The following is a 17,968-nucleotide window of genomic DNA, read 5'->3' as shown; positions in this document are numbered from 1 at the left end:
AACGCACCAATAGCGATGCAGATTGTGGCATTGTTTTCTGAAACTTCGTGCCTTATAAGAAGGCATAAGGAGCGAGTTTAAATCGTCTTTGGCCTAGTCCAGCAGTAATGCCGTTTTCTTGATCAGCAGAGGCAGCTAGTGGGATGAACTTGTATGATGTATGCTGGTCCTAAAGTAACTAACTCTTCACTTCAAAAGCACCACGGGGCATAGATGGAAGGAATACTGTCTCTGGGAACAGCCGGCAGGTCTTCGCCCCCCGGACCGAGTGCTTATTTTTGTCCAATGTGGAACGCTTAATGAAGACCAAAGAGGCTATCCACAATGACTACAATTAGGTAGAAAGCATCCCAGATTATAAATCTATCTGATCTAAATAGTAATCTCTGCAACCTTTTCGCGATATTACCAATGCTGCGACAAACAAAAAAGAAGAAACTCGTCGAGAAAATTTAAAATATTTCATTATTATTACTATTACTATTATTATCACTATTATTATTATTACTATTATTATTTTTTTTTTTTTTTTTTTTTTTTTAAGCGCATCAACAGCTGAGGTTATTAGCGCTCGGAGCTTTTTTCAGTGCACTGCCGGCCTCCGGACAGTGTTCTCTCGTTACAGACAACACTGTCCATCACCGGACAGTGAGCTGTAAGAAGCTCCTAGGAAGAGAAAATCTAAGGGTCAGCAGCTGGATTCGAACCCGGGACCTCCGCGTGGGAATCGAGTACGCTAACCACATAGCTAATCCCTCCCCTATATTACTATTATTATTTTGTTTATTATTACTATTATTATTATTATTAATTTTAAAGTAATTTCGACATTTTTACACTACTAAATTTAAGCCCCATAACGTATCTACATATAGAATTAAATAAATATAACTTGACTTATGCTCCGAAATATCCGAGCGGTGAACTCATTTCTCCAAACAATTAATAAAGATTTGTAAGATCTTACGTTCCAACTATAAGAAGAGCATTTTATAATAGTTCAATACTCCATGAATTTTAAACGTGAAGTTGATCAAGATTTTGGTATTCTATCTATTCTATGATAGTTTTTCTTATTTACCGAAAAAGCTAGCAAACCTATAGTAACTTTAGTTACTGTGATCGCCACCCGTAGTGCTGTAGAAAATAACATTATTTTGTTAGAAACTTTTTTTTGTGAATTCTTCAATTAAATACCAGAATCTTGATTCCAAAAGTATTTCAAAAAAGTTTTTAATCATTTCTCTTATAGGACGAGAGATTATTCTTTCTTTTAACCCTAATAACAACGTAAATCAAGAGTAAGGATATAATTATATAAATGCCACAATTTATAAATTACTATGATTGCAAGTTTAAGTGGCTAATAATTGGATAATAATCATTGAAACATTAGACATTAATAGTTTATTTGTTTTACCATTCAGTTTTTATTAAATATATAACAATAAATGTGCTAGTGAATACACGATTGCTGTGATTGCCAGTTCCGATTGATGCTAATTGGAGCACCCTTATCTTCTGGGTTCTACTTGTTGAGAGAATAGATAATAAGTCACCTTTCTCGGAATAAATACAGTTCATATATTTAAATTACACACTAGTTGAATCAGTTGTTCGGCTTAACAGTATTATTATATTATAGAATTCATTAAAACCTTAATACATTAAAATTTACTTCGTCAATTAGAGTGAATACATTCTTACAAAGAAAGAGTTTAGTTTAGTTGTCTCTTAAAGATTGAGGGTGAGGGTCGAAAAATATTGATGAATTCGGTGATGGCTTGATTCAATTTCTAGAATTTGCAAGATTTTCTTAAACATCAATAAGAGAAGATAATAATTGCAGCAATTTGGATGATGATGTTCTGTTTGCCGTAAAGATCTTAAAAGCTGAAAATATGAAGTTATTTTCAATTTTGCTTCATAGCTACTAATTTTATTCTTATTAATATACACAAAATAACAATCCGATTTTTTAAAATAACATATTAGACTAGTTCATAATCCTAATATTTTTTTTTAATCCAGCTGCTGCGGCATCTTTACCATGGAAATAATACCACACATAAAATCTGCTCTTTGTCGGCTGTTTTCACATTCTCAGTTGTTAGAACCACCCATGAAGTAAATTGCGGAAGTCTGAATAGTAAGGATTCAGCCTTAAGACTTATCCCTTTATATATTTTATTACCGAATCTTCTGTTGCTGGGTCTGTTGGAGTCATCACATCTGAAGCTTACTGAGTTGAACCTTTGGATTTACCTTTTTTCCTGTAAAATACTACTTTGCTAGAGACTGCCAGTAAGTTTGTTAAACCCAAGCAAATAGCTGAACCAGGATGGAACTGTACTGAACCCATAACTACATTTAAAAAGAATTGCACTATCCACCATAAGGAAATTCACCAGTATTAAACTTTCACGTCATTTTTATTATCATAAAAAAAGGCTTCAATTGGGGAAATAATGTAACAATTAAATGACGTCATTGGTACAAAGATCAAAAAATGTTTTATTGCGCAATTCGATAATTCATGAAATACTTATAGGGGAAAATTGATAAGAACAACTTTGGTAGTATTTTTCATAAAAATAATTAGTAATAAAGAATTGACCAATTACAGTAACGTATTGGAAATGTGAAATATAAGCGAACTGTTTAACCAATAGAAAGCCGGGAAAGTCACACCATCTTCAAATAGGCCACGCCCAGTCCAATGAAAACGTAAACTTAGATGGTAAATAAAATGGTGGTGTGATTCTGTTACTTTTCGATCCAAATTATTACTTTTTTTTATTCTTAGAAATTTGAAAGCATCCAATTTTTTATAATATTCACCAGAAACAAATTAACTGTAAATCCTACTTGACAATTATAAAAATAAAACGTATTTTACATATTATTTCATTGTTATTATAAATGTTACTTCTTTATTCTATTTTCTTCCATTTAAGCTTTATAAAATTTGTAGTTTGAAATTTAAAGTTTTTATTCCCAGCATGGAAGCATTGGTGGATCCCAATGGAATTGATGTTCAACAGCATTTAACCCAACTAGTTGTACGAATCATCAATTTTGGTTCTCCATTCTTTTGGAAAAATCCAGATTGAACTATAATAAATTGTTACCACACTTGTCACAAAAAAGTACCGAATTTTATGATCATATTAGAAACTGGAACGGTTAATATTAACTGTAATTTTTCAAAAAAATTTGAATTTTCCAGGATTTCAAAATGCTTTAGAATAAAAATTGTAATCTACAAGATGTGTTTGTTATTCGTTCATTAAAAATCCTTTCAATATATTGACATTTCCATCAAGAGATTTTGAATTTTAAGTTCGTTTCTGGTAAACAAAATCTAGATTAGATTTAGATTTTGAACGGCGGGACGGGACCCACGCCCCCCCGGCACCGCAGCCACCAAGAGGCTTATAAGTCTAGTAGGTGAAACCTCCCCTTCTAAGAAGGTTGAGGGCTTTCCCTACCAGTTCCTTCTGCGCTACAATCTCCTCTGGTCTCAAGGTACTAAAGATTTCGTAGCGCAGTCTCTCGATTGCAAAGCAATCGAATAACAGATGAGAGGCCGTTTCTTCCTCTTTCTGGCACAATCTGCACATCGGTTCCGAGCTAAAACAAAATCTAAATGTAAAGTAACCGCATTCAGCGATTTCTCTCGTTTGAGATATTTTGTTTAAAAAAATATACGACAGAACATTTTCTAAAACTCTTTTTTGGATTCAGGCGACTTCAAAACAGACTTTTCCTTGAAAATTTGACACCATGCAACAATATTTTCCTTTCCTAGTTAGGGAGTGTGAGAAAGAAAAAAAGGTTAGTTCAGTTACATTTATTTTTTAGTCGCAATATTTCACTAGTTTCATAATCTTTTTATCTGAAACAATCTCTCTTTTAGAAAAAAATAAAAAGATTTACATTATTTAGTCGTTTCTTAGAAAATGTTTCATATTAGATTATCATCTTTCTCTACCGTTAAGAAACCATCTTCTTAGAAATGCCGACTTAAGAGATAAAATAAAACATAAGGGTTTAGTATTTAAATAAAACAAAATGTCCTATAAAAATTACTAACTGTTTAGGGGCTACTAAAGTACATTAAAATTTTCAACATACTTGTAAACAATTAGATGAACGGATGACAATGTTAACAATGGAAAAGTACTGCAATTTGAGAATAGAGAAGACTAATGAAGGTAAACTAAATTTCTTACTCATTTTGGAGTTCCCACATGTAACAGTAAAATGTCTCCAACTGGGTGACGCATGAGCTGCATGAAAATGATTCTCCGAACACTATGATCTTATCTAAACAGATCGTGCAAACGACGTGATATTTTGCTCAATTTCTATGATTTCTCCAAAAGAAACTCAAGATAACTTTTTTGTAATAATTGCAGCTAAATTTAGGGAGAGTTTTTTTACAAGTATGTTCTTGTATAAGATCTTCTTTTTTAATTAATGTAGGAATATTGCTGTCAGCAGAACAAATGATTAGATCCGGTATGTTGGAAATTAGCACAATTTCAAATTTGAGCGTAAATTTAACCTATTCTCTTATCATATTATAACAACTAATTCTAATCAAACCTAATATCAATTAGGAAATATGAAACAATCTCAATCTTTTAGATTAAACTGCATAATCTTTTGTTTTCCTTCCAATTATTTTCAAGTCCTTTTTATTTAATCCTCCATTTATATATTTAAAACTGTAAAGTTACTAACAAGCGCATGTAAACATAGAATAAAATGACATGATTGACATTTGAAGAAGATACTTTTTTACTTAATTAAAAAATTGTGAACTGAGACAATAATCCTAAACGCAGAAGGAGTGTGACCGCATTAGTGGGTTCAGACAAGCGGTCATTGAGCAAATGTCATTCTCTCATTACGTAAGTTAAACAAGAGAATCCAGAAACAAAGTTGCAGGTATAAAAAAAAAAGTCACCGCAAATAGTCGAAGTAAAAAAAGTCACAAATTAAAGAACAGAACAATCTGTTCTTCCTTTATCAAAACCCATCTGTTGCAATGTCTTTCTATTTCTTGAACGTCAATTTAAACCGCCCATAACGTTATTTGAAATAACTGATTTCAAAAAAAGTTAATTAACAGCTTTGGAAATAATTTGTAGTCATGTGTTTAACTAATTTGTGGTTATTTTAATTATAATAACTAAAATAAATACATATTGCAGCTTCATACCACCTATTTTGTACCACTTCAAATTCAAGAAACATTAATTATGTTTCTGTTAATTATGTAACTGTTTGCACGTGATTTTTTTTACAAATTCTTGAAAGGCCATCATTCCTTACACTCTAAAATTTTTTTGTGCGACTTGTCTCGCCAAAAGAGTATTTTCTTTTTCTCTCTGTGACATTATTAGCGATCACAAAGAAAAGAAAGTTAACCTCAAGGTGTTCTTCTTGATGATCTACAACTCTGTCGGAATGGTTATTTACTGTTATAGCAAAATTAATCCTCTACCTTCATGAAAAGAATGGAAAGATAATTAGTCTAGAAGAATCCTTTTGCACACGAATTAAGGAAAAGCTGGTCGCATTAGATATCCCAAATTTTATTTTGCGTGGTCTCAGATTTTGTTCTTGATACGAAGCCATTTGAGGAAAAGGCCTAGAGTGGCAATGAAAGGTGGTTGTTTTGAAAATGACAGTTCAGACTCAAGTTTACTAACCAGCTTAGAATCCCATGAACAGTAAATGCTCTTAGACCATTATGGTTCATGAATTGCTTGTGACGATAGTCTGGAATGTCTGCATGGTTGAAAAGATTTCCTAATAAGTGAGTAATGAAGTTTACCAATTGAATTAATTCGGATTTTCCAGTGAAATTCGGAGCGAATTCAAGTTCAGAAAAGTACCTTGTCCTTTTGAAGAATGTTTAAACGACGACTGTTACACAAAAATATGAAAATTTCTTTTTTACTAATGTGACTAAAAACAGCCTTATGACGTTTCTGTAGGTGCAGGTCTCTGAATATATCATCGGTCACCTCAGATTGCAACGGCTCTGGTCTCTGTAACTAGGTACAAGATAGTACTGAGAGGCTAAGAAGGATTCGCTTTTCAGAAGGATGAAAAATTAATGCCAGTTTCAGTCATTATAAACTTTATTCTGCCGAGCTTTCGACCTAGGGACTAGGTAATCTTCAGGACTAATTTACAATATACTGTTTTTTTTACATCATTAGAGGGTCTTCTGTCTTGTCTGAATGAACAGTGATTCACTTTTCTTTTTTTTTTCTTGATTGAAAAAAATATTTAAACAGCCGTCAGCGGAGTTAATAGTTTATAACAAATGAATATTTATGTTAAATTACCACATTGATTAGAGCAAAAAGAAGTCGCATACTTACAGAAAAAAATTAGAACGAATTGCATTCTATCAAACGGTGCAAACAATCTAATGTAGAACCCATGTACAGTTTGTAGCAAAGCACCAAAAGCGCTGAAAAGTATCAATTAAAGCTCAAATTACGTATCTTCTCACTTCAATGAGACTGAGAACTGGCCTGGAAAAAAAACTGACGATTACATTACTTCTTACCATTAATTTTGCAAATCCCTGTTTCTCTCTGGAGATTTAAAATAAACTTTCCATAATAATAGTTCTAAAGTGCTAATTCCTATTTGCCAGTATAAAGATTAACTATCCAAAGTATTAAAAACAAAATCTAAACTCTGTTTGCGCTTCTTATTATCATCTACCGCTGATGATTAAGGCTATGATGGCTTCTCACGACTTTACCCTTTCAAATTATTCAAAACATGTCAATGTGTTGATTCATAACTTTTACAGCTTAAGTGCTAATATATTATTACTAACTTTCTTCAAAACAATCTTATAATTGTTAATTTCATTCATCCGATTCTCATAAAATAGAAATTCTATTTTAAAACTCATTATTAGTTTTATAATTCATAATTAGTTTTTAAAATTCATGTGAATTTATGAGTTACGAAAGAAGATTCTAGTGCAAAATAGAGCAGTTTCTGTTATGAAATATAATTTTTAGGGCTATTGATAGTTCAGTAGAGAAGGATAAACTTAAAGTGGTGTATTTTATCTTACTGTATTCAATAAAGCTATTGGTTTAAGCAACAATGCGAAGTCTAAAAATTGAGTAAAATGTTAATATTTATATTTTAATTATTCAATTGATTCCGTTTATCTGAGCACAAATTTATAAATTTGATGATGCTTATAAGAAAATCTGATGAAGTGTTGCAGCAAATTCAACTTATTATTTTGTGGCTATAACTTTTCTGTAAAAACTTCGCTATCCAAAGTATTTAAGATCATATTTCTTTGCTATGAAAAAAATGAACAAACAAAAAAAGCAACTCAAAATGAGCCCTTCAAAAATATTCACATCTAATAATGCACCCCCTAGGATTTATACATCTTAAACCAATTCCATAAAATGGAAAATACTTTGTTGTTTGCCTTCATTGCAGGTTACAGTAAATAAAGAACATTGTTTAGAATACGATATTTCGAAAAAAAATGTGTTCAGCTGCTTTGCACTTAAATTTAAGATCTGTAAGTAGAAAGCTATTAGCAGCAACACTTTTATTTCTGGGAAGTCAAATTAGTAGTTCTTGCTATTATTGAATATCAGAAAGCGCTCACAAAAAGTTTATGGATATTTTGAAGGTGGAAAAAAAAGTTTATTTTGAATGGCGTACCCCTCAAAATGGGCGTGTTCTAAGTTGCCAACCAGAAAAGCAAGACAGCAAACTTTGACTAGTTCACCAATGGAAATGTTTCTGTTCTGTTAGCAGAATACCCCACTACCTGGCATCCCTTTTCATCAGGGTCAACTAGGCCCCTCTTTGAAATTGTCAAGGACAAAACAGGAATTAGATAAGTGACTATCTGTGTGGTATAGTGAAAGATAAATACACAAGAAGTTTAGGGCACTAACATCTTACAAAAGATAAGCTCTAGACTTCGCAAGTGGCCGTACAACACTAGATCATATAAAGCCTAAAGCCCCTTAAGATAAAGCCTAAGTAAGCCTAGCTCACTTCTTGTTTATATCCCTACTTATCCCCCATATCCAAAACACTGTATCTTCATAAAGTGGCAAATAGAGCTGGTTAAGCTGTTTATCTCTTGTTACAACTTAATTTTTAGTTCTTTAACTATCCGTAATTTTAAAATGAAAATTAATTATATTATTTAACTAAGTTCTTTGATTATTTTATGTAATACAATGCCATTCTCTTAGAATTGATTAAATTATATAGAATCAAACAATTTATCCTTCAATTACAAGTGCCATTCCTCACAGTTATGAGACCCTACTGATTTTTCTTGAAATATTAAATGTAAATAAACACAATCATTTATTTCAGATTCACTGCGACATAAAAGAACTATTCGCACCTCCCTTATTCACTGTAATGAAGTTGCCTGTACAGTGACTAAAGGATGATGAAAGATTAGATAAATATTGTACAAAGAGTGGGTATAAAATAAAATCTCATACAACCTAAAAGATCTTACTGTATCTCCTTTAGTCACTTGCTTAATATAGTTGCCTAATAAATACCTAAAAAATAATTGAATCTGATGCTTGGAGTTATTCAAAGTGCTATTTAAGAAGCCAAATTAAGATAGGCCACACGTTCATTCATTGCCCACAGACTTGCATTTGAACCAATATTTTATTCGTTAAATAATAAGAACATCATTGAATTGGACAGAGCATTCTAAGTTCTTTAGACATCTTAGAATGTAAACAAAATTAGTTTAATGCATGGAAGATGTTTTCTGCCAAAACATTACATGAACTGTAGGAAACTTGGCGTCATTCTGACATATAAATGTTTATTGTGTGTTAAGAAATATTTCTTAATGTTTATTATGACACATTAAGGATCATTAATGAGCAGATTAATAAGGATTAAATACTGAGAATTATAAAAGTGTTTTGTAAAATACAATAATTGTATAATTATGTGATTAACTAAAAAATTATAAATAGTAGTAATATACTTCTAAAATTGGCTAGTTCTATTACTAAAAATATATCTGCTATTTTTGTATTGTACATGAAGAATTCAAAAATAGATTTTCACTAATTAAATCTGTTGGAAAGTTTGTTTATTTATGTGCAAACTCATAATTTTTTCCTCCTTAATTAAATTTGTTTAATTTTGAAAAATTATTGTCATTAAACATAAACTGTTTTTATCTTTCAAGTTGTTGTTAAGATAAAAGATGATATAAGCTTGGTGAAGTTTGCGAGAGATACATCAATAGTCAATCTGTAAATAAATTTCTAAATCGTTGGTTTAATTAAAATTTATTGCATAAACTGGTGTATTTGTACTACATGTACTGGGATTTTTGAGACAAGGTGTTGCACTCTAGTAATGACACCAAGAAGCTCTAATTAATCACCAGACAGTTTTGGTTACAATTAATATTGATTACTAAGTTATTTCATTAATTAAATATACATACAAAGCCTTATTTTGCAAGCCTTCTTCTATATTCAATAGTGAATAAATTCAATAAGAAATAAGTTTTAACTAAATGCCCTCTAAAACTAATTTCATTTTCTCTTTATTTGGAAAAGCTTCGTAATAAAGATTTTCTCAAAAAGACCCCTAAGATGGTAAACTATGAGAAGAGTTTCGAGATCTGTGATTAGCTTAATCAGGGTTGTATCTGTATTTATCTAAAAATGTACCTAAGCTTGATTTAGATATAACAGCGCTACCATCACCAACACACGATTGGTTTAATGGTCCAAAATAGTCGCGGCATTTGTACTACTGCAGCTTAGTAACTTTACTCGATGTAAACATTTCGTGTATAAAAATGTATCGACTAAAGGTCAATAAATTAGGCTAACATATAACTAGAGTAAGTTTTTGTGGCTACAAGGTTTGTTTATAAGATTCAATATGTACCAACACTAGTTTTGACATCCTCGGAGAAATAATTTGCACTTGTTAAAGAAATATTACTGAAGTTATATTGGATAAGTTTATTATTAAAGAATTTGTTTCTATTTCCGTTCTGAGAGAGATATATGAAAATATGACCTTGTTAAAGTTACAATAAAATTCAAAAGTCTTAACATCCTGTTCATAAAAAAGAGAAGCGACCCATCTGGAGGGATTTAGCTGTTAAGGTGGCCAACTTATAAAATTACCTTCATTCATATCTTTAAATAGTTTAGTAATCAGCTTTTTTTCAAAATCTCTGAGGATAATAAATTCTTTTCAGACAGTTTTCTCTCTAAATGGAATTTGTTTTTTTATTGTCTTTTTTGTTATGTGTGGATGTCTTTGCTTGTGTGGTGTGTTATGCTCACTGGTGATTATGGAATGTTTAGGTCATTTATTTTATCTTGGTTCTTAACAGCAGAGTTACAACTTTTAGTTTTGTTTTTTTTAATTATAAGATACTTCCCAATGTTAAAACTTCTAGTTCATTTTTGCTATGGTTAAAATGATTGAAGTACTGGATTTTTATTTGAAGAACAATTAGCGCATCACATTAAAATCTTCTGAAAGTCTTAGTCATTCAGAAAACTCTTCTTCTAATAATTTTTAAAAAAATACACTAACAATGAAACATCATAAGCGATATATTGAGCGAAAAGCAAAGGGTTTTTCTTCAACAATTGTTACAATTAATTGTCTTTTAAAATTTCCCTTCCCTAGATTTGGAGAGCATTAACTATAATTTAAAATTCAAGTAATGTTTAATTAATTCGAATATTTTGCAGCAATGAAAATATTCCATAAAGGTACTGAACCCACTTCTCTTCCCAAAAAAATGTTGATTGAAAGAACCTTTAAACTTTTGAATTTATTTTATTTTTTTGAAACTATGTACAATGAACAATAGCAATAAAGGAAACAAGGGATAATGCAAATGTCTATATACTTAGTTCAATACGTAATGCACCTATAAGTGCATTCAGAGGAATGAGTGGAGTGAACGAAGACCATCCAGTGAAGGTAGCAGTTAGTTCGCCACAAAGACCAGCTCCTACTCTAGAAGATGGTCACGACCAAGGAAGAGTTCTAGTAAACATGTTGCATATCTGTCATTACAACCTCTAGATTTTAGGGTAGTTGTATGCTTAGATTTTGGGCTTCTTCAGAAATGAAAGGAATATTTAGGTCAAAGTGTATTATTTTATTGCATTTGTAGAAAGAAGTCTCAACTATTTTGGGGGGGATTTAAACTGAAACGGGTTGAAATCGGTTGATGTTCAATTATTTGGTGTATCCATAGAGCTTTAACCTGTAACCCATTTTAGGGAGCTAGAAGATAAGTAACGATTTTCTTTTGTTTATTGGTGTCAGTTTTTAAACGGATATTGATTAGTCTTTTAAATTAGTTTTACATCTTTGGTTGAAGTCAGCTCGCTGGAGTCTCGAATGGAGTAAGTAAGTGTTATCCGATAAATCGTGGTTGATTAATTATGGAAATGATGATGTTGTAGAGAGGAGATAGAGTGTTCTTGTTTAGATTGAATACCATGTTTTTAGACTTCAATTCTTTTATCGTGATTCTCCAAATGTTTATTTCAGCTTAGAAAATTGAACTCCAGTTTCTTAATCACTTTAAAAAAAAAGTATTTAGTAAGAGTAAAAATATGAAAAAGCCAATAATGCTTTAGATAAGTGACAAATTACTGTATGATAAATCAACCAAAAAATAAACTTGCGGACAGTAAAGTATAAACTGCAATCAAAATAGAGAGGTGTAAGTGACTTGTTGATGACGTAATTGATGAAGGATAGCTGACCACCCGTTTAACGTGCCAAACATATGTAACTGCTGGCCACACGTATACCAAGCTGTCGTTATTGTGTGAACAGATTTATGTTTAGGGTTAATTTCTCATTAATAAGTTTACATATTTTTGTTTTCTTCACATTTTTAATTAGTTGAACTTCTTGACTAACTTCTTAACATTATAAAAAACTAAATTGCCAGCAATTGGTGTGCTCAACTTTTTGGAGCTTTGAAAGTGTAGACAGTGGCCTTGTTCCTTTTAGCTCTTGGCTTTCTGATCGAGATTTCAAGCCATTTTAACCTTTAAACTCCTGCTACATCTGCCTATTTTCTTGAAAATTTAGGGTAACTATTTAAATAAAACTTGCGATTATAAATTAATCCGTCAATCAGAACATAAAAAAATGATGTGAGTAAAAAAAACAACTTGTTACTTTTCCCTACACAAGTATTTTAGGATTAAATTAGATATTTTATTTTCTTAAAATTACAAACTTATTTTTGGGTAGAATATACTTAAACCATATCTTTGAAGCAGATAAATCGTTCCTGAATTATGCTCGATCATTGTTACCTAAAAGATTTACAGAATTAAGGAAAGGAAATAAAAAGTGTGAAGTATGTGGTATAACAGGCATTAAGGTGGCCTAATTTCATTTATAATGTGAAAAGTGCGGGTGGACTTGTGTATGAGTAAAGGCAACAGGTCTCCCACAAAAGCGTTTAAGCCTGAGGGCTGGTACTTGTAAAAATAAATGATTAGAGATTTATCACGAATACAATGCAGTATGTAACTAAAAATAACAGATCATAGCAAGAGAAATGCTAAAATAAGAAGAATCTTAGAGAAAAAATGCACAGTATTACAAAAAAAAAAATAGAAAAAAGTAATTTATCTGGTTCGGACATGTGAATAGAATGTCTAAAAAGGTTACCAAGTGGAGATCGCCAAGTAAAAAAAAAAGGCACGGACCAAAAGATAACTAGCATAACGGTAGAGATCGTGGCTGGTCGAGGACTTTGCAGGTCACACTGGATAGACTGGAAATTAGCATTGACTCTTATACTGGTAATTGGGATGATTTCAATGTTGATGGAAACCTTATTGACGCAAAACGCAACTACTGTTCATACGACATGGGCCTAATAAGTAAACTAAAGTAAGTATGATGGATCAATTTTAAGCCCTCAAGTTATATTGTAAAATAAATATATGTATGGGCAACAATAAAGTGGGCAAAGTCAAGAACGTGCATATGTAACTAAACTATGAGTGTCCATTCATAAAACTAAATGAACACTTTTGCAAAGCGTTCAAGAATTTGCAAATCTTGTATGTAAAACGTAAATAGCTCTTCCAAAGAGGTTGATAAAATATTTGTATCTAGTTTTTGTAACCTCCTGTGAGAAGGTTACACCGGTTACAGCTGCATGATCATTGTTCGCAAATTCAATCGAATCTTCTACGGCTTTCGCAGATTTACAGCAAAAATAAGGAGGTGACAAGTGCTTTGTTTAAGGTGAAGGAGACAAAGGCGGCGCTGTACGGCGCCAAACTTCTATTGTACTATCGAGAGTGCGGGTGGGCTTCTATCAACGAAGAGACAACGAGCTGCGTGGTGGGAACGTTGGTTAATACCGGGAAATTGGCTGACTTTAACTTTTATATTACTTTATGCATATAGAACTGCCTCAATGGATACGTGCACAAGTTGAAAGATTGATGAAATGACCTTATCTAGATAAGTTAGCGAAAAAATAAGCGCCAGAATTATACTTACTTTTATCTTTAGCCGCACCACCCAACTTGTTGATCTAAAGCACGAGTTAATGACAGGCACAAACATGCCGCTGTAAACCACTAATACCGCCTTGTCATTTATATAGCGAAAATGAATTTTTTTATTTTTTTTCCAGCAGCTCACAATATTCACCTGCAGCTGCTGATAGATGATGCCTTTTCAGACGTTCAGACTGCTGCTTATTTCTTCAGCTGTACCCAATTATTTCGCAAAAAAAAGTCTATTTATTTTTCTAATTGATAGCCCAGTTTAATAATTTCAGAATAGATTGTTCTTTCTAAGTAAACCTAAAACGTTAACCAAAATTCTGGTGAGACATGTTACCTTTTTGAATTCACATTTATGGTTAACTGTTAACAAAAATAAAGTGGAAGTCCAACTTAATAAAGGCCAAATTGAATGTTAAAATTTGACATGAATTGTACTGATTTCATTTAATCAACAAAAAAATAAAATAAAAAAGATTTGTTGGAACAGTTAGAAATTTCTTAAAATATTTGTATTTTTTTACTGTTTAACAGGAATATTTTTGGTCTTTTTTTTTTATTTTATTTCATTTTTCAGTGCGGCGAAACACTCTTAATATTCGATTTAAGCAATATTAGAAACTATTTATTATGACAACTTTACGTTCGTTGTTGTGTTAAAAATTTTAAAAAATTAACACATTACTGATTGACATATATTTACTGTAATTGTACCGTTGGAAGCAATTGATTTTTTTTTTTTTTTTTTGCGCATCAACAGCTGAGGTTATTTATTAGCGCCCGGAGCTTTTTCCAGTGCACTGCCGGCATCCGGACAGTGTTCTCTCGTAACTGTCCGCAATTGATTTAATTTATATTATATTTTTCGGCTCAATAATTTTTAAAAATATTTTTTTTATCGATTATTTGCACTAGTTAAATCCAAAAATTGGATTAATAAAGTTACTTTACCTTTGTTTTGGCCTCTTGAGCTAGCAAATCAGCCATTTACATTCTTCTTTCGAAGCTTCTTTAGTATATTGAAAGTTACTTGTTATTTGTTAATATAAAATTGTAAATATATATTCTTTGATTTGTTCTTTTTACTAATGTCTCAAAATCATATTTTAATAATATCTATTCATGTCTAAAAATAATGATCTATTCATCATAATAATTATCATAAAATTAAATAAATAAAAATAAAAAGCCTCAATATTTTGCGAAAAAACCTCCAAATCAAGAGCATGAGTCATTTGGCAACTCTATTCTCATTAGCCAATTTTGTTAAAACTGTACCTAAAATTAGCCACCTAATAAAGGTGGAATGGATTTAATTTAAGTTTCTGGATTATTTAAAAGATTATGATACTGGCAAGATTTACGAACGGGTAAAAAAAAGTATGTTAAAGCTATTGCTTTAAATTAGCATAATGCAGATTGGATTTTTTAAGGCTATGTCCTGGCTTGAAAACAGATATTGTCCTAAACGATTGGTGTTTAAGTTAAGTCGCACCTGCCGGATATTGGATTTCACCTGACTATTGTCGGTAGTGAGTATAATATTACCTAAAAATAACATTAAATGAAGATAGGGCTAGCTAATTGTTCAATAAGCTGAGCACTTCTATACAAATTACAAAGCGATAATTCTTCCAATCACATTATTGGCTAGATAAAAATATATTCAAGATTAGGATATAGTTTTAATTTGAAGCCATTGCTATGAGATTTTTATTTAATGGACTATTCTTTAAACAAAAATAAAAAAATACACGCGTGAGAACGGTCGCCAATGGGGAGGTTCCTTGCTGTTATACTAAATAAAATACTGGGTTGGCGGGCTGCAGAACAAGTTTGGACAGCATTCTTCAGCAAAGAACTTCTCTCACATACACGTGTATATATACACACAATCACTAAACACACACACACACACACAAATAATGTATATATCACGGCCTCGACCGAATTCCTTTAAACATTCCCTTATGATGACTCCCCATACTAGCAGCTCTACAGCTAGTCCGTGGTTACCTGTAATTATTGACCACGGTCATCTATATAAGAGAATCCATTGGCCACTACATTTTGTTAATGTATTTCAGTGTCTTAGTTTGTACGACAATTATATTAAATTGAAACAGCCATAAGGTTTTTATTTTAGCCCTTCTTGTGGGCTAAGCCTCAGGCGTATTCCCACACGCTACAATAGCCTCAGGGTAACTATCTTCCTATCACTGTACTGTAAAGTGTGGAGCTAATACTTGGCTGGGCATTGCATTGGGATCTACAATTAAGTTATTGGTTCGGCGAGCCACTCCTACAGTAATTATACCGCTAGCTTAGAATACCACGTGTCCACTAAGTAGCCTCACTTCTTAAAAATCGCATATTAACTGAAATTGAAATTCCAAGTTAATTGCTTTTTTTTCAGACTAAACATTTCTGTTTTCTTTAAATTATAAAACATATTTGAATAAATTAACTATCCGATTAAATTAACTACTCATTTAACTTTGCAGAAGTTATTTATTGAACTTGTAGTTTTTAGAAGATAGATGATGGAGAAATGAACCTTGTCTTGATCTATCTACAAATGCTATAAAATTCGTGATTCGTAATAAATCGAAAAAATCTTATTTTAGGTTGGTACGAATTTAGTTGTTCAGTAAATCTTGGTATTACCTAACTAAATTACAATTAACAACTCAAACGAAGCAAATAATACTGGGATCTAAAGATTTAATTATCTTGGACAAGACAAGTAAATAATTACTGCAGCTTACACTCTTGACATTGCAGAGAACAGTGTTGGTTTCAATCCAGCAGTGCAGATCATGGAGGTTTTCAATAACATTAGTAGTAATTTTAAAAGAGAAATATAGATTAAAACCCCCCAAAAAATGCTGCCATATTGACGAACAGCTAAAGAATACATCTTATGTTCACCCAGTGAAGAATTTACTGAATTACAGATGATACAAAACATTTTTCAGCTTCAGAAATGAATAACACTATATCTAGACGATCATATTCATAAAATTATTGCACTGATAGATTGATTGGTCAATAAAAATTATAAAAGAAAAAAAATGTTTAATAGATTAAAAGGGTTTTAGTTTAGAAGACCTCACACGAGCGATTTGAATGAGATGAAGGTGAATGGAAATCGGTGAGTGCTTTATGAGAACTGTTAGCTTCTTCTTGTAGATTGTTTATCTGGAATTTATAAGGTTAGTAGTATTTTATTTGTTCAGTATTCAAGTTAACCTACCGCACAGTTTTTAAAAAGAAGAAACTGTTAAAATATATTTATATTCTTTTTCATATAACTTTAGTAAAATGGATAAATCTGCATTGATATAAATCTCTTTTACGACTAGTACTTTTTATCACTTAAGATGTGCAGCATTTACTTAGCCAAATATTTTGTATTTTCTCTCTAATCAATAAAAGAACCAGATAATACGTTTTAAAAAGCTTTGGACAAACTAGATCTAATAAAATAACATTTTATTAATTACCTTTTTCCAAAATAACTCCAACGACTTCCTTAAATCTGTAACATCTAAATAACATTTATTTTCAAAATATTTCCTGGAAAGTTTTTTTGGGGGCATTCAAGGAAGATAGTTTTTTTTTAATTTTTGTAAGTTCTTCTAATAAAATACCACTTACCTAAGTTGCAGAAATTTGTAATGAAACAGCAGGAACAAACGAAAAGCTGTGAATTCGAAATAGGAATTCAAAAATAGGAAATAATTTTAAAAATAACAAAAACTCAATTTAATTTTAGTGCAGTTGTCAGGCATCGAGGTCAAAACACAAAAAGAATTTACTGAACAACCTTACAGCATGCCTACGCCTGTTTGTTTAGCCATTATAATTGTCTTTTATCACTATATCTTTTATGAGTTAGTTGCTCGTAGTATTCTAGTAATTAAATAATTATTTCAAAGTGTTTTTAAATTCTATATTCCTAAGTTGCATATTTATTTCCTAAAAATCCATTCCTTAGTTTCTAATTTTAAGGCTCTAAAGGAATACACTCCGGCCAAACTAAGTGGCCTTTCTTAATACTTTAAGACATCACACGGACACAAATTCCTCAATATTAAGAAATCGATTGTTTTAATTCCAGTTTTGAAAAACCTGTGATTTGGAAAAAAAATAATTTTCCCTTTGATATCCATATATTTTTTTTTTTTTTTAACCTCTGTCTAATCTTTCAGGTACTTATTTGAATCTTTTAACATTCATTTCATACATTTTCTTGGTTACCTAGAGCAGAGGTCGGCAACGTTTTTAATGTAAAGAGTGAAATACTAAATTAAAAATTCATGGCGGGCGCCAACTATTTTTTGACCTAACAAATA

The 17,968-nt window shown here is 31.3% G+C and overlaps 1 long non-coding RNA gene across 2 annotated transcripts; it reads right to left on the bottom strand.

The window, feature by feature from the left end:
• Positions 1-1,280: 1,280 nt before the first annotated feature.
• LOC141457062 (uncharacterized) lies at positions 1,281-17,669 on the bottom strand. Of its 2 annotated transcripts, none has more exons than XR_012460193.1 (4): positions 17,271-17,669; positions 17,117-17,160; positions 6,405-6,560; positions 1,281-1,893 (listed from the first exon to the last, which is right to left on the bottom strand). It is a non-coding gene; the product is annotated as an uncharacterized lncRNA (long non-coding RNA). The 2 variants fall into 2 exon arrangements; XR_012460194.1 differs by lacking the exon at positions 1,281-1,893 and adding an exon at positions 5,869-6,291.
• Between the last annotated feature and the right edge of the window lie 299 nt (positions 17,670-17,968).

Source organism: Rhodnius prolixus, unplaced genomic scaffold (assembly GCF_049639745.1).
Source record: "Rhodnius prolixus isolate KJV_2025 unplaced genomic scaffold, Rpr scaffold_10, whole genome shotgun sequence".
Taxonomy (NCBI): domain Eukaryota; kingdom Metazoa; phylum Arthropoda; class Insecta; order Hemiptera; family Reduviidae; genus Rhodnius; species Rhodnius prolixus.
Note: the sequence above shows the minus strand (reverse complement) of the source record. Positions and strands in the feature narration are given on the sequence as shown.